Source organism: Myxocyprinus asiaticus, chromosome 38 (assembly GCF_019703515.2).
Source record: "Myxocyprinus asiaticus isolate MX2 ecotype Aquarium Trade chromosome 38, UBuf_Myxa_2, whole genome shotgun sequence".
NCBI classification, from domain to species: Eukaryota; Metazoa; Chordata; class Actinopteri; order Cypriniformes; family Catostomidae; genus Myxocyprinus; species Myxocyprinus asiaticus.
This window is the reverse complement of record NC_059381.1, coordinates 24678600-24692762: the sequence shown is the minus strand read 5'-3', so window position 1 is coordinate 24692762 and position 14163 is coordinate 24678600.

Here is a 14163-nt window from a genome sequence, read left to right as displayed (position 1 = left end):
CTGAAGCTCAATTAGTTTCTGTCTCTTTCTGTATCAGTAAGAGATCTTTGACCACAACCTTTTCTCCATTTCACAGAGCCAGGCATTTCCATATAGGACAAAGTAGTCTTACTTAATTCATATATTAGACCACTGATTCTCAATTGAGGGTATGTGTACCCCAAGGGGTACGAAATCAGGTTCCAAGGGATATGCAAAAATAACTGGATTTTGCTGATGCTTTAAAACAAAATGTATGGCTTAAGACAGGGGTTTTCAAAGTCTTAGACAGTAAGCCCCCCCTCTGATAAAATTTACAAGACTACGCCCCCCTTGAACAATCTCCGTTTCTATGTGAAACTGCACTTGTCACAAACACATGAAGACACATCGACCCGATATCATGTTGAACTCATAATAATGGACACGCATGATGTTCCGTTTATTTCGGATTTTCTGTGCCCTAGATTAATTCGTGCAGCTGTTTTCCACTGAGGTGACAGAAGATGTCATTCCCAGCAGATGTTTCATTGATGGTTTTATATTTTCACATCACTTACATCATCAGCGAGCATCAGAATAGCATTCTTACAATACAAATGTAACCATATTATGCTGCATTTTCTAAATATAAAAAAGTTACCAGCCAAATTATGAGTTGATTACTCAAACTCCAGTATCGTTTCTCTCTTGATATAACACGTCTGCAGAAGCATATGAATGAACAGAAGGGGAGCTGTGTGACTTTATAATAGATTTTTGAATGTAGAGCAGCGTAGTTTATTTGAGAGTGCACGTCCAGTTGAGCAAGAGTTGCCCGCGTGCGAGCGGAGAGATTTGCACTGGTGCAACCGGTACATGGATGCGCTCTCGCATGATATGCTCTCGACATTAACAATATTTTAACAACATAGAGCTGTGGTCTATTAAGCAGGACTATTATGTCAATAATTTTCATTTATCTTCACAATACATTTTTGTTGTATTTATGTATCTTTTTATTTTACTTGGTGTAATTATCATCAATCTCCTCACCTCCTGACATGCTCTGGCGCTCCCCTGGGGAGGCGCACCTCCCAGTTTAAAAATGTGGGTTTAAGATGAATATAATTCAGATTAGAGATGGGTAAAAATATAGATTTTCAGATTAATCACGTCTTCATTTGAAAAATCCCGATATTGATTCTTAAAATCCCAAGATTGATCTTTTAATTTACTCCTTTCAAAGTTACGCACCAAGATCCTTTAACTGTGTGTTGAGAGTACATTTTAGTTTGACTCGTCCTGTGTGTCCAAAGACGAGAACCACGCCATCCATTTGTCATTGGATAATGTCTCTTTTAATACACATTTTTGTTCTTTACAGTCAGTTGTTGATCAAAAACAATAATAATGGCATTCTTAAAGAGACAGTACCATTTTAGCACTTCTACACATCAGTGTAACACTTACAAATAGTAACAATTATGCATGTAAACAATAAGCATGTAACAATATATACTGTATAATATATATATATATATATATATATATATATATATATATATATATATATATATATATATATATATATATATATAACATCAAAAAATCTTCCACGTGCAGCAATGACAGCTTTGCAGATCTTTGGCATTCTAGCTGTCAGTTTGTCGAGATCCTTGAAAGTAATGCAAGAGATGCTTGGAGGGGACTGAACATAATGACGGGCAGGGAACAGAAAGCAGCCCTCCAATGCGATGACCCTTTTAGCCTTTCAAATGATCTGAACATGTTCCACTCTAGATTTGATAAACATGACTTCAGTGATAAATGTGACTCAGTCTGTGCAGGAATGACACCTGCTTTTGTGACATTAAAGGAAAAGGAAGTAATTTCGATCATCCAGGGAGTCAACCCTTGCAAAGCTCCAGGGCCAAATGGGCTCAAGGGAAGGGTCCTGAGGGAGTGTCCTACCCAACTGGTACCCATCTTTACCCAGCTATTCCAGATGTTCCTCAACACCAGTTTTGTACCCCAGGCCTGGAAAATGGCAACTATTGTCCCTGTGCCTAAAACATCACATATAAAATTGCTTAACGATTTCAGACCCATCGCTCTCACACCTCTATTAAGCAAATGCATAGAGCGCATAGTGAGTAAGGAACTCATATTGCAAACAGCTAAGCTCATGGATCCCATGTAGTTTGCCTACTGAGCCAGCTGAGGTGTGTAGGATGCTACTCTTACTCTTCTGGATAAAGTGCATGGTCACCTAGACAAGGCAAATACATATGTCTGTGTACTTTTTATGGATTTCTCCTCTGCTTTTAATACGGTACAGCCCCATCTTCTCCTGAGACGCCTATGTGACATGAACGTCTGTAGCAGCCTTGTCCTGTGGATCAGGGAGTTCCTAAGAGAGAGGCCTCAAAAAGTCTGTATTAACAACACCTTCTCCGACTGCCTTGTCCTGAATATTGGCGTTCCTCAGGGGTGTGTTTTATCTCCCCTTTTATTCTTTATATACATAAATGAGGTCAAATACAATAGTAAAGACCTCACACTTATAAAGTATGCTGATGACATGGCCCTGGTTGCCTGCCTGCAGGATGTCACCAGCCCTTCCTACCTCCAGCACATCAATCACCTTGCCACCTGGTTTGACGGCAGCTTCCTTGACCTTAATGTCAGTAAGACCAGGGAGCTGTGTCTGGGAAGTAGAATGGGAGCAGACTGTCTTTAAGCCAGTCACTATGAAGGGGCAGGAAGTGGAGCAGGTCATATATTTTAAATATTTGGGAACAATAATTGACAATAAACTTTCCTTTCAGCTTAATGCAGAATTTATATTTATAAAAAGGCACGGCAGCGGCGTTCTCTCCTCAGGAAACTGAGAAGTTTTAATGCCAGCAAACACACTCTAACCATGGACTACAGGTCACTCACTGAAAGTGTTCTCACCTTTAACATTGTTTCCTGGTATGGGAACCTCTCAGTTAGACACAGGAATAAGCTGATCCAGGTGGTCAACCAGGCTAGTAAGATCACTGGAGACAAACAACTGCAACTCCAGAACATCTACACTCATTCCCTTTCTAAGAAGGCAACCCATGTCTACAATTACCCTACTCACCCCCTTCATTCATCATTTCAGCTGTTACCATCTGGCAGGAGACTCAAGGTCCCATTAGCCTGGAAGAATGGGTACAAAAAAATTATTTGTGCCCTCTGCAGTGGCTATTTTGAACAATGATATACTAAAAAAAAAAACTCCCCCTTCAGCCCATGAGCACTGTTGCTATTGGAAATGTATTTTTATGTATTTTATGTATTTTAGGTGTTTTTAATTGTTGTCCTGTGTTGGGCTGCCAGAATGCCGAAGGCAAAATTCAATTTTATGTAAATTTAATGGACAATACATTTTTCTAATTCTAATGCTAATTCTAATCCTCAGGTGACATTTCACCCCACGCTTCCTGTAGCACTTGCCATAGATGTGGCTGTCTTGTCGGGTACTTCTCACACACCTTACAGTCTAGCTGATCCCATAAAAGCTCAATGGGGTTAAGATCATGACACTCTTTTCCAATTATTTGTTGTCCAATGTCTGTGTTTCTTTGCCACTCTAACCTCTTCATTTTGTTTTTCTATTTCAAAAGTGTCTTTTTCTTTGCAATTCTTCCCATAAGGCATGAGTCTTCTCTTTGCTGTTGTGCATAAAACAGGTGCTGAGCAGGTAGAATTCAATGAAGCTGTCAGCTGAGGACATGTGAGGCATCTATTTCTCAAACTAGAGACTCTGATGTACTTATCCTCTTGTTTAGTTGTACATCTGGGCCTTCCACATCTCTTTCTGTCCTTGTTAAAGCCAGTTGTCCTTTGTCTTTGAAGACTTTAGTGTACACCTTTGTATGAAATCTTCAGTTTTTTGGCAATTTCAAGCATTGTATAACCTTCATTCCTTAAAACAATGATTGACTGACGAGTTTCTAGAGAAAGCTGTTTCTTTTTTGCCATTTTTTACCTAATATTGACCTTAAGACATGCCAGTCTATTGCATACAGTGGCAACTCAAAAGCAAACACAAAGACAATGTTAAGCTTCCTTTAATGAACCAGATAGCTTTCAACTATGTTTGATATAATGGCAAGTGATTTTCTAGTACCAAATTAGCAATTTAGCATGATTACTCAAGGATAAGGTGTTGGAGTGATGGCTGCTGGAAATGGGGCCTGTCTAGATTTGATCAAAAATAACTTTTTTCATATAGTGATGGTGCTGTTCTTTACATCAGTAATATCCTGACTATACTTTGTGATCAGTTGAATGCCACTTTGGTGAATTAAAGTACTAATTTCCTTCTGAAACAGCAAAATCTGTACATTATTCCAAAGTTCAACATTCAAGATGGCGCTGAGTATGGCTGCTGCATTGCAAGCTCTGACCCAGTATTGCAGTTTTTTGTTTGTTTTGTCTACAATTCTTGTGTTTTTTGTCTTATTGTCTGTGATAGACAAACACTTTTGGACATTGGTTCTGCAATAGCACACCAAAAACTGGACTTTAAATACCTCAGTGCTGACCCGCTGTTTTCAAACACGCCAGCAGAGCCCTTTGTCTGGCAGCCCGGCCACGGAAATGCACCCGGAAAAGGGGAAGGAGAGCCGGTGTTCTCATCAGACTAAGACGTCGCGCAAATCGACCCCTGCTACCCAGTATTCTACTGGCAAATGTTCAATCTCTGGACAACAAGCTCTGCGAGCTGAGAGCACGGATCTCTTTCCAACAAGAGATGAGGGACTGCTGCATTATCTTCCTTACAGAAACTTGGATGTCTGCAGAGATTCTAGACTTCGAACCCATGGGGTTCTCCGTGCACCGAACGGACAGAGTGAAAGACCTCTCGGGTAAAAGCAGAGGAGGCAGTGTATGTTTTATGATCAACAAATTCTGGTGTGATCAGAGGAACGTACATTCTATCAAGTCTTTCTGCTCTCCTGATCTGGAACCTCTCATGCTTCTGTGTCGACCATTCTGGCTACCGAGGGAATTCACAGCGGTCATTATCACAGCTGTGTACATCCCGCCACAAGCCGACACAGACCGGGCACTCAAGGAACTGTATGGGAGTATAAGTGAGCAGGAAACCACGCACCCTGAGGCCGTGTTCATTGTGACTGGGGACTTTAACAAAGCCAACTTCAAGTCAATAGCACCAAAATACTACCAACACATCAGTTTCAACACACGATGGGACTGAGTTTTGGACCATTGCTACTCTCCCTTCCGGGATTGCTACAAATCCCTCCCCCGCCCACCATTTGGCAAATTGGACCACTCTTCCATTCTGCTTCTGCCCGCTTATAGGCAGAAACTGAAACAGGAAGCACCAACCCTCAGAACGATCCAGTGCTGGTCGGACCAATCAGATTCTATGTTACAAGACTGTTTTGATCACGCGGACTGGGAGATGTTCCAGTCCACCTCTGATGACCACATCGAGGTCTACGCTGATACGGTAACGTGTTTCATCAGGAAGTGCATAGATGATGTATTACCTACTAAAACTATACGGATCTAGCCTAACCAAAAACCATGGATTAATAGCGATGTTCGTGCGACACTTAATGCTTTTAATTCTGGGAATGCGGAGGAGCATAAACAAGCCAGTTATGCCCTCCGCAAAACTATCAGAGCAGCCAAACGCCAGTACAGAGACAAGATTGAAGGACAGTTCAACACCACTGACTCTAGAAGCATGTGGCAGGGAATTAATATCATCACAGACTTCAAAGGGAATAAAAACTCTGCCATGAACACAGCTGCCTCTCTCCCGGATGAGCTTAATGATTTTTATGCTCATTTCGAGGGAAATAACACCGCCCTCACGGAGAGAGCTCTCACGGCCGAAGCTACAGAGGTTAGTTCACTCTCCATCTCTGTAGCAGAGGTAACCTGATCCTTCCGACGGGTGAATATCCATAAAGCCGCGGGTCCAGATGGCATTCCGGGCTGCGTCATCAGAGCGTGACTGGCTGGTGTTTTTACAGACATTTTCAACCTTTCCCTCTCCTTATCTGTGGTCTCCACATGCTTTAAAACATCCACCATTGTGCCTGTACCAAAGCAATCCAAAATCACTTGCTTAAATGACTGGCATCCTGTTGCTCTGACCCCCATCATCAGCAAATGCTTTGAGAGACTAATCAGAGATTACATCTGCTCTGTGCTGCCTGCCTCACTGGACTCACTGCAGTTTGCATACTGCAACAACTGCTCCACTGATGATGCCATTGCATCTACACTACACACTGCTCTCTCTCACCTGGAAAAAAGGAACACATGTGAGAATGCTGTTTGTAGACTACAGCTCAGCATTCAAAATCATAGTGCCCTCCAAGCTAGATGTGAAACTCCGGGCTCTGGGCTTAAACTGCTCACTGTGCAGCTGGATCCTGGACTTCCTGTCAGGTAGAAGCCAGGTGGTTAGAATGGGCAGCAACATCTCCTCATCACTGACCCTCAACACTGGAGCCCCGCAGGGCTGTGTTCTCAGCCACTCCTGTATTCCCTGTACACACATGACTGTGTGGCAACACACAGCTCCAATGCCATCATTAAGTTTGCTGATGATATAACGGTGGTAGCTCTGATCACTGACAATGATGAAACAGTCTACAGAGAGGAGGTTGTGCTCCTGACCCACTGGTGTCAGGAGCACAACCTCTCCCTCAATGTCAGTAAGACCAATGAGCTTGTGTGAGCTTCAGGAGAAAAGACAGAGAACACAGCCCCATCACCATCAATGGACAGTCTCCGGCGGTGTGTCAGCAGCTTCAAGTTCCTCGGTGTCCACATCACAGAGGAACTCACATGGTCCGTCCACACTGAGGCCAATGTGAAGAAGGCTTACCAGTGCCTCTTCTTCCTGAGATGGCTGAGGAAGTTTGGAATGAACCACCACATCCTCACATGGTTCTACACCAGCACTGTAGAGAGCATCCTGACTGGCTGCATCACCGCCTCGTACAGCAACAGCACCGCCCTCAACCGCAAAGCCCTGCAAAGGGTGGCGCGAACTGCCAGACACATCATCGGAGGTGAGCTTCCCTCCCTCCAGGACATATATACCAGGCAGCGTGTGAAAAAATCTTGGAGGATCATCAGAGACTCCAGCCACCCGAGCCATGGGCTGCTCTCACTGCTACCATCAGGCAGTCGGTATCGCAGCTTCAGGACCTGCACCAGCCGACTACATAACAGCTTCTTCCCCCAAGCAATCAGACTTTTGAAATCTTGATGTCTCACGATCAATAACATCAGCACTGCACTTTATTAATCTTATTAATCTCACACTGAACTGTCATAAATGATATTCTCTCTTAATAACACACTGGCAGCTGACTATCAACCGACAGCCTGAATGTCAATACAGCACAATACAACCTACTGTATATTTTATATATACTATTTTTATTGTATACTGTGTATTCTATATTGTGTGTATTGTATACTGTACATTGTATATTATTATTTGTATATTGTGTTGTGTGTAATCATGTGTATATTAGATATGTAAATTGTGTTGTGTAAATCTGATGTTTATTGTAAACTGGTATATGTCTCATCACTGTCGTGACTGCTATGTTGCCTGGAACTGCACCCAAGACTTTCACCCACTGTTGCACCTAAGTATATGGTTGAGTGACAATAAAGTGATTTGCTTTGATTTGATTTGAACTTTTGGTCACCAGTGTGTGTGTGTATATATATATATATATATATATATATATATATATATATATATATATATATATATATACAGTACTGTGCAAAAGTCTTAGGCACATAAGATATTTCACAAAAACATTTGTCTTAAGATGGTTAGTTGTATCTCTAGCTTTAGTGTGCAAGAGGAAATATACATTTTAAACTCACGAACATTACTTTTGCAAATAGAAAAGATTAGAATAGAAGAACAGTGAGCCTTGCAACAGATAGCATGGCCCCCACAAAGCCCCCCACTGAACATAAAGTCAGTCTGGGATTACATGAAGAGACAGAAGCAATTGAAACAGCCTAAATAGACAGAAGAACTGTTGCGAATTCTCCAAGAAGCTTGGTACATCCTATCTGCCAACAACCAAGAAAAACTGTGTCCAGGTGACCTAGGAGAATTGGTGCTGTTTTGAAGGCAATGGTGGTCACACCAAATATTGATGTAGCTTTTTTTTTCATGTTTACTGGAATCTATCTATCTATCTATCTATCTATATATATATATAGCCCATCCACCTCAAGGTTCCACATGTTGTGCATTCTGAGATGTTATTCTATTCATTACAATATACAGAGTGGTTATCTGAGTTACCATAGACTTTCTGTCAGCTTGAACCAGTCTGGCTATTCTCTGTTGACCTCTCTCATCAACAAATCGTTTCCGTCCGCAGAACTGCCGCTCACTAGATTTTTTTTGTTTTAGCACCATTCTGAGTTGACTCTAGAGACTGTTGTGCTTGAAAATCCCATGGGATCAGCAGTTACAGAAATACTCAAACCAGCCCATCTGGCACCAAAAATCATGCCACGGTCGAAATCACTTAGATCACATTTTTTCCCAATTCTGATGGTTGATGTGGACATTATCTGAAGCTCCTGACCAGTATCTGCATGATTTTATGCATTGCACTGCTGCTGCATGATTGGCTGATTAGATAATTGCATGAATATGTAGGTGTACAGGTGTTCCTAATAAAGTGCTCAGTGAGTGTATATTATATATGCAAAATAATATATGCAATTTCAAGACATCATATTTATTGGAATACATGGAATTTGTACATTTTTATAAAGCTAAAATAAAATACAATTTGTAAAATTATTATTTAATAATGTGTCAAGTTAGAAGGTCCCCTGTATAATTAACAGCATTAGCTGAGAAATAATTTCTTTTATATTTAATATTATACCCAAATTAATCTGAATTTATTCAAAATTGTAATGGATTCGAATTGAGAGCTTGTGAATTAGAATACAATCAGGAAATCTTTATCAATACCCAGCACTAATAGGTATGTCAGTAGATCAAACCAATACTGATTGATAAATAATAATCAATATTAATAATAATGTTAAATTATATTTAGTCTTTGGTACACATCTTTGGTTTTGTGTTGATAAAGCTGTACTTGAGCCTTACTGATGGTATTGTGGGGGAAATTAGTGCAAAAATTTTGGTAAATATATTATTAAAAACCTTTGTCCATACAGGGGGGTGTAGTGGAGAAGGTAAAGTCCAAGGTTAATAATCAGAAAGTTTCTGGTTCGTATCCCACAAGGAGCAAGTCATGAACAAGCACTATTGGGCCCTTTCCACTTAACCCCAGGTTAGTATAGGTTCAGTTATCCAGAAACGAGTTTATTGTACTTTGTTATTGATAAAAGTATCTGCTAAATAACTTATTTTTGTGTGCATGTGTAGACACATTTATGTGTATAGATGCATGAGTTTATGTGCTTGTGTGTGTGCAAGGTTTAGAAACCCCTCTCTACTCACACTGCTTTATATCAGAATTCTCCACATCTCCATCTGTAACCTAACAATATCTCTTCTGTTCTGATGCCGCTTGTGTGAGGAGATTTAAGTAGCTGGATCATTGCTGGAGATAAGGAGCTCTGATTTCCATGATTCCAATGCATAAAATCTGACTGCTTCAGTAAATTGTGATCTGTGATGTATGCATTAAGGATAACTGGACACTCTCATATCCACATTTATGAATGTGCAATTGAGATGGAAAATCACATTGCTTACTAGGGGTGTAAAAAAAAAAAGTACGGTTCGCCACCCACGATTCGGGAAGCATTGGCACCGCGGTTCACCTCAAGTTTACTGACGCATCTGGAGCACAACGTTTTGTTAAGAAAATAAAGCGTCAAATAGACATGCACAGTTACAACCTCCGCTAATACGCCCCGCTTGTGTTTCACGTGGGTCAACTTGATGACATCACCGTTCTGCAAGGGTTGTGTGTAGTCGAAAATGGCAAGTGGAGAAAACGAGCTGCTGATAGAGAAGCCCCCTGCGTTATTCAGGTCTCCTGTCTGGAAACATTTTGTTTTTGCAGTCAATTACAACAACAGCGATGAAAAACGTTTACAAAACAGGCACTGTTTGCAGACATCGCCCGACACGAGTGCTGTGTACTGGTTACATCAACACAAGATCATTTACGCCGAAATCACTGGGGAAATATAGCGCGCGGCGCAGATGAGCCGAAACTTCACACACTCCCTTTTATTTTTAAGCAAGCACTCAGTGCTTATTCGGACAGGTATAAAACAATAACTAAAGCGTTCATTGCCAACGATATGTTTCCATACTCCACCTGACGAAGATGTGTGATTTCTGCGTTTGATTAAAACACTCAGAATGATTATGCAGAAATCATGGTTTTGATACAATTAACCATTTTTGTACAACAGTAATACGGCAGTTTCCATATAGTAACCATGATTATACTATATAGTGTAAACATGACACTAACCATGTTGATTTTGTGGTTACTATGTTTTTACTACAAATACCATAGTTAAACTATGGTTAATGTAAAACAATGATTTTTATTAAGGGCAAACCTGTTGAAGTGTTTTGTTACCAAATAGAGTATTCTTACTTTGGATTTGGCAGTAAAACACATTTTTTATGTACATTGCAAATACCGACCTGTACCAAAACTGTGACCCTAAAACCGTGAAACAAACCGAACCGTGGGAAATTTGAACCATTACACCCCTATTGCTAACATTGCAAAATTAAACAGCCAAAGACAAAAGACTATTTAAAATATTGAAGGGAGAGTGCTAGAGGACAAACTATTGAAATACAGAACAGAAATAGATGAAATAGCTGATGATGGTAGGTACAAGGAAGTATCAAAGTTTTTCTCTGTATACTGTTTTACAGATTCACAATCAAGGCAAAGAAAATGTAGCTGTCATCAGAATCAATCTGAGTGATAAAGGTCACTACTGTAAAAATACATATAGTTCAATTTGCATTATTTAAAATTTTCAAGTTTGTACTATAGCTTTTCAACAAGAACTGAGCTTTTGCGACTAACTAACCTATATTTTCAACCTCTGTCTCTAACAAGGGTTTGACAACACAAAGCTATGAAACAAACAACTAGGCATTCTACATAGCATAAGTGGAAATTGCAATGTGATTCATATTTGATGAAGCACCAAAGATGGCTAGTAATTAAATAAAATTGTATGATCAATAAAAGCTGTCCTATTCTTAAAAGCTGTCCAGTCATCTGACTAGATAATTGAGCAGGTAAAAAAGTAATCAGAATAGCTTCAACAATCTAGATTGAATTAAAAAAACATCTAGTAATTTGTGAACAGAAAGAGCGAAGCCATAATTACACCTAGCAAATTTAGAGTGCTGGTGCTTTTCAAAACAGCTTCCCTTTCCTTATTCCTATTCATCTTACAAACAAATAAAAACATTTCATGTTTTCTTATAAGCCTTTCTCATGATGAACTGCTCCCCCTTGGGACAGTTAATAACAACAGATTGAGCTACAGTTCCCTTTCGTAGGAACTCGAGCTGTGTAATCGCATTGGGACATGCCCTGAGTGTCATGTGGTCTGAAGCCCTTATAAAATCATTCCAGTTTATTGGTTGGTGGCGCTTAAGCGACACCCCTATGGAGCTACGTCACGGGCTCCATAAAAGTGCTCACTTTGGCGCCATCGATTCAGATTTTCTGTTCTTCAGATTTTTCGTTCTGTTTTTTATTTTATGTTTATGTTCCAACGACTCACGTCGAAGAGAGGACTATTAATCCTCCCTTTTGAGTTGCAAACACACAATTTGAATGTGTTTTTTTCTAAACATTACAAGGGTCCATCATGGACAGCTGCACTTTTCAAGGCTCGCAATTTCTCACCACAAGGTGTTATCCCCACTTGATCCAGTTCCACAGCCTCCAGATTTGGAGCTCCATGTGCGGGAGCCATTTGGGATATCGGCTTTGTGTCAGAAGTTTGGAGTACAAACGGACATCGGGTTCTTCTTCATGTTTGTCACCCTCACCCTGAGCGAAAGCGCAAGTCTCGTCGGACATGCTCTGGGGCCTAGCTCAGTGACCATTTTCTGATGAACAAAGCATGCAAAAGAGTTACCATATGCGTCTTGAGCTGTCGCCATTAAAAAATGCTGTATGAGAGATTTCGTCGTTGGAAGGTAAGGAACAAATTGACCCCTTTGTCCCTATTGTCTTTTTCTGTGTTGTTCTGTGACAATGCACATGAATAAGGCAATAGAGGAGTGGCCTCGGCCTTTGAAGCTAACTGCTCGCGGCGGAGGGGATCATGCATGGGCCGGTGAGCCAGGGGCTGGAATAAGAGAATATTCCCCAATGGATTGATGGCGAACCAACACGTGGAGTGCTTCGTCGGTGCCATTATTCTTTCGGAGATGCAAGGTATTTTAACTCGTTTCTTTTGTCTTTCTGGAGAGACAAGAGATGCGCACTACTATCTCTGCTTGATTTTTCGGTGGCGGCATGGATGTTGCTCTTTTCAGTCAGCTGTTTTTCAGTCCAACCAAGCGCATCATGGTAAGGAATGACTTTGAGCTAATATCGGCTCCATTTGGAATTTCCCTCATGTTTTCCCCCCACGGCTCGTGCATGAGAACGAGTTGGTCAAGGCGATGCTTTTATTCGTGAGGGTTTTTCGCACTATCCGGGTACTACACGTTGTTCCTCCATTATGTGGTGGGATTGGTTTAGTGTGTAACCCGTTTTTAGTACACCAATTTAGCTTAGTTTCCCCCCTAATTGATGCTGGCGAACAAGCATTGAATATTTCCATCTTGAGTTTGGCCTCCATGACGAAGCGTCCCTGAACACGCATAATATAAATGTATGATATAAATAGGTTTACACACGAACCTGATGGGCTTACTGTGTAACAAAGGATGAGCCCCCATTCAGTGAATGAAATTGGACCATATGAACGAATCCGTTTCTCTCCTGTTTTGCCCTTCGGTCTGTATCAGAATGAGTTCGCCATTGTACGCACCTCGAACGTCCGACAATCAGAATATAGTTCAGTTTTCCCTGCAGCTTACTGGGGAGTGAACATAAATTTTTTTCTAAAAACGCTTCCGGAATTCAGGCTCTGTCTCCATGACCAAGGGTCTTGAGAGATGCATGACAGAATTCAGTGTTCATCGAGCACAAGTGTACACAAAACACACAGTGAACATAAACACCACATGTTGTACCCCTATAAAGAATGCTGGGGCCATTGTGGCGAACCAGTTTTCTCAAATAAACATTCCTCCACAATGTTCATACACTTTTCCCCATTCAAATACCAGGGCAAATGTTTATTCTGTCAGCGTCCCTGCTGTAGATACATTTCAGGGCACCCATAATTTATGCCTACATACAATAAAGGCAAAAACATTATCAAATTCCCATCAAACAGCCACAGTGTTGGAGGAGTGAAGGCTTCCCTCTGCTGTGCCGCTGGTTCTGGGGCAGTCACCAAAAGTAAGCCAAGCACGGCATCTAGTGGTTACAGGTCACACTGCAGGCAAGAGCCATGCATTAATCCCTCTATATGCCCATCTGTCAGCTTGGCAGCAGCTGTAGGGCATTTTGAACTGGGTACTTGGAATGATAAAGCATAGTTATGTAATTCAATTCAGGCGGGCTCCACCGGTGTTCAATGGGGTTGTTCCGACAGAAGTTTCTGTTCGGGAAGCCCCATTTTTGATTAGGGAAATACACTCTCTCTTAGAAAAAGGGGCAATAGAGGAGATTCTCCCTTCTCAGAGAAAATGCGGCTTTTACAGCTGTTATTTTCTGGTTCCGGAAAAAAAAAAAAGATGGCGGCTTGCGTCCCATTCTGAATTTTGAGATGTTTGAATTTCGCTCTAATGAAATGTCAATTCAGAATGCTGACACAGAAACAAATAATGTCACAAGTGCAGCCAGGGGACTGGTTTGTGACAATAGATTTGAAGGATGTTTATTTCCATATTCAGAATGCGCCGAAGCACAGGCGCTTTCTCAGATTCGCTTTCGGGGGCAAGTGTATCAATTTTGCATCCTTTTGTTTGGACTTCCACTGGCACCACGCACATTCACAAAATGCATAGATGCAGCTTTGACACCCTTG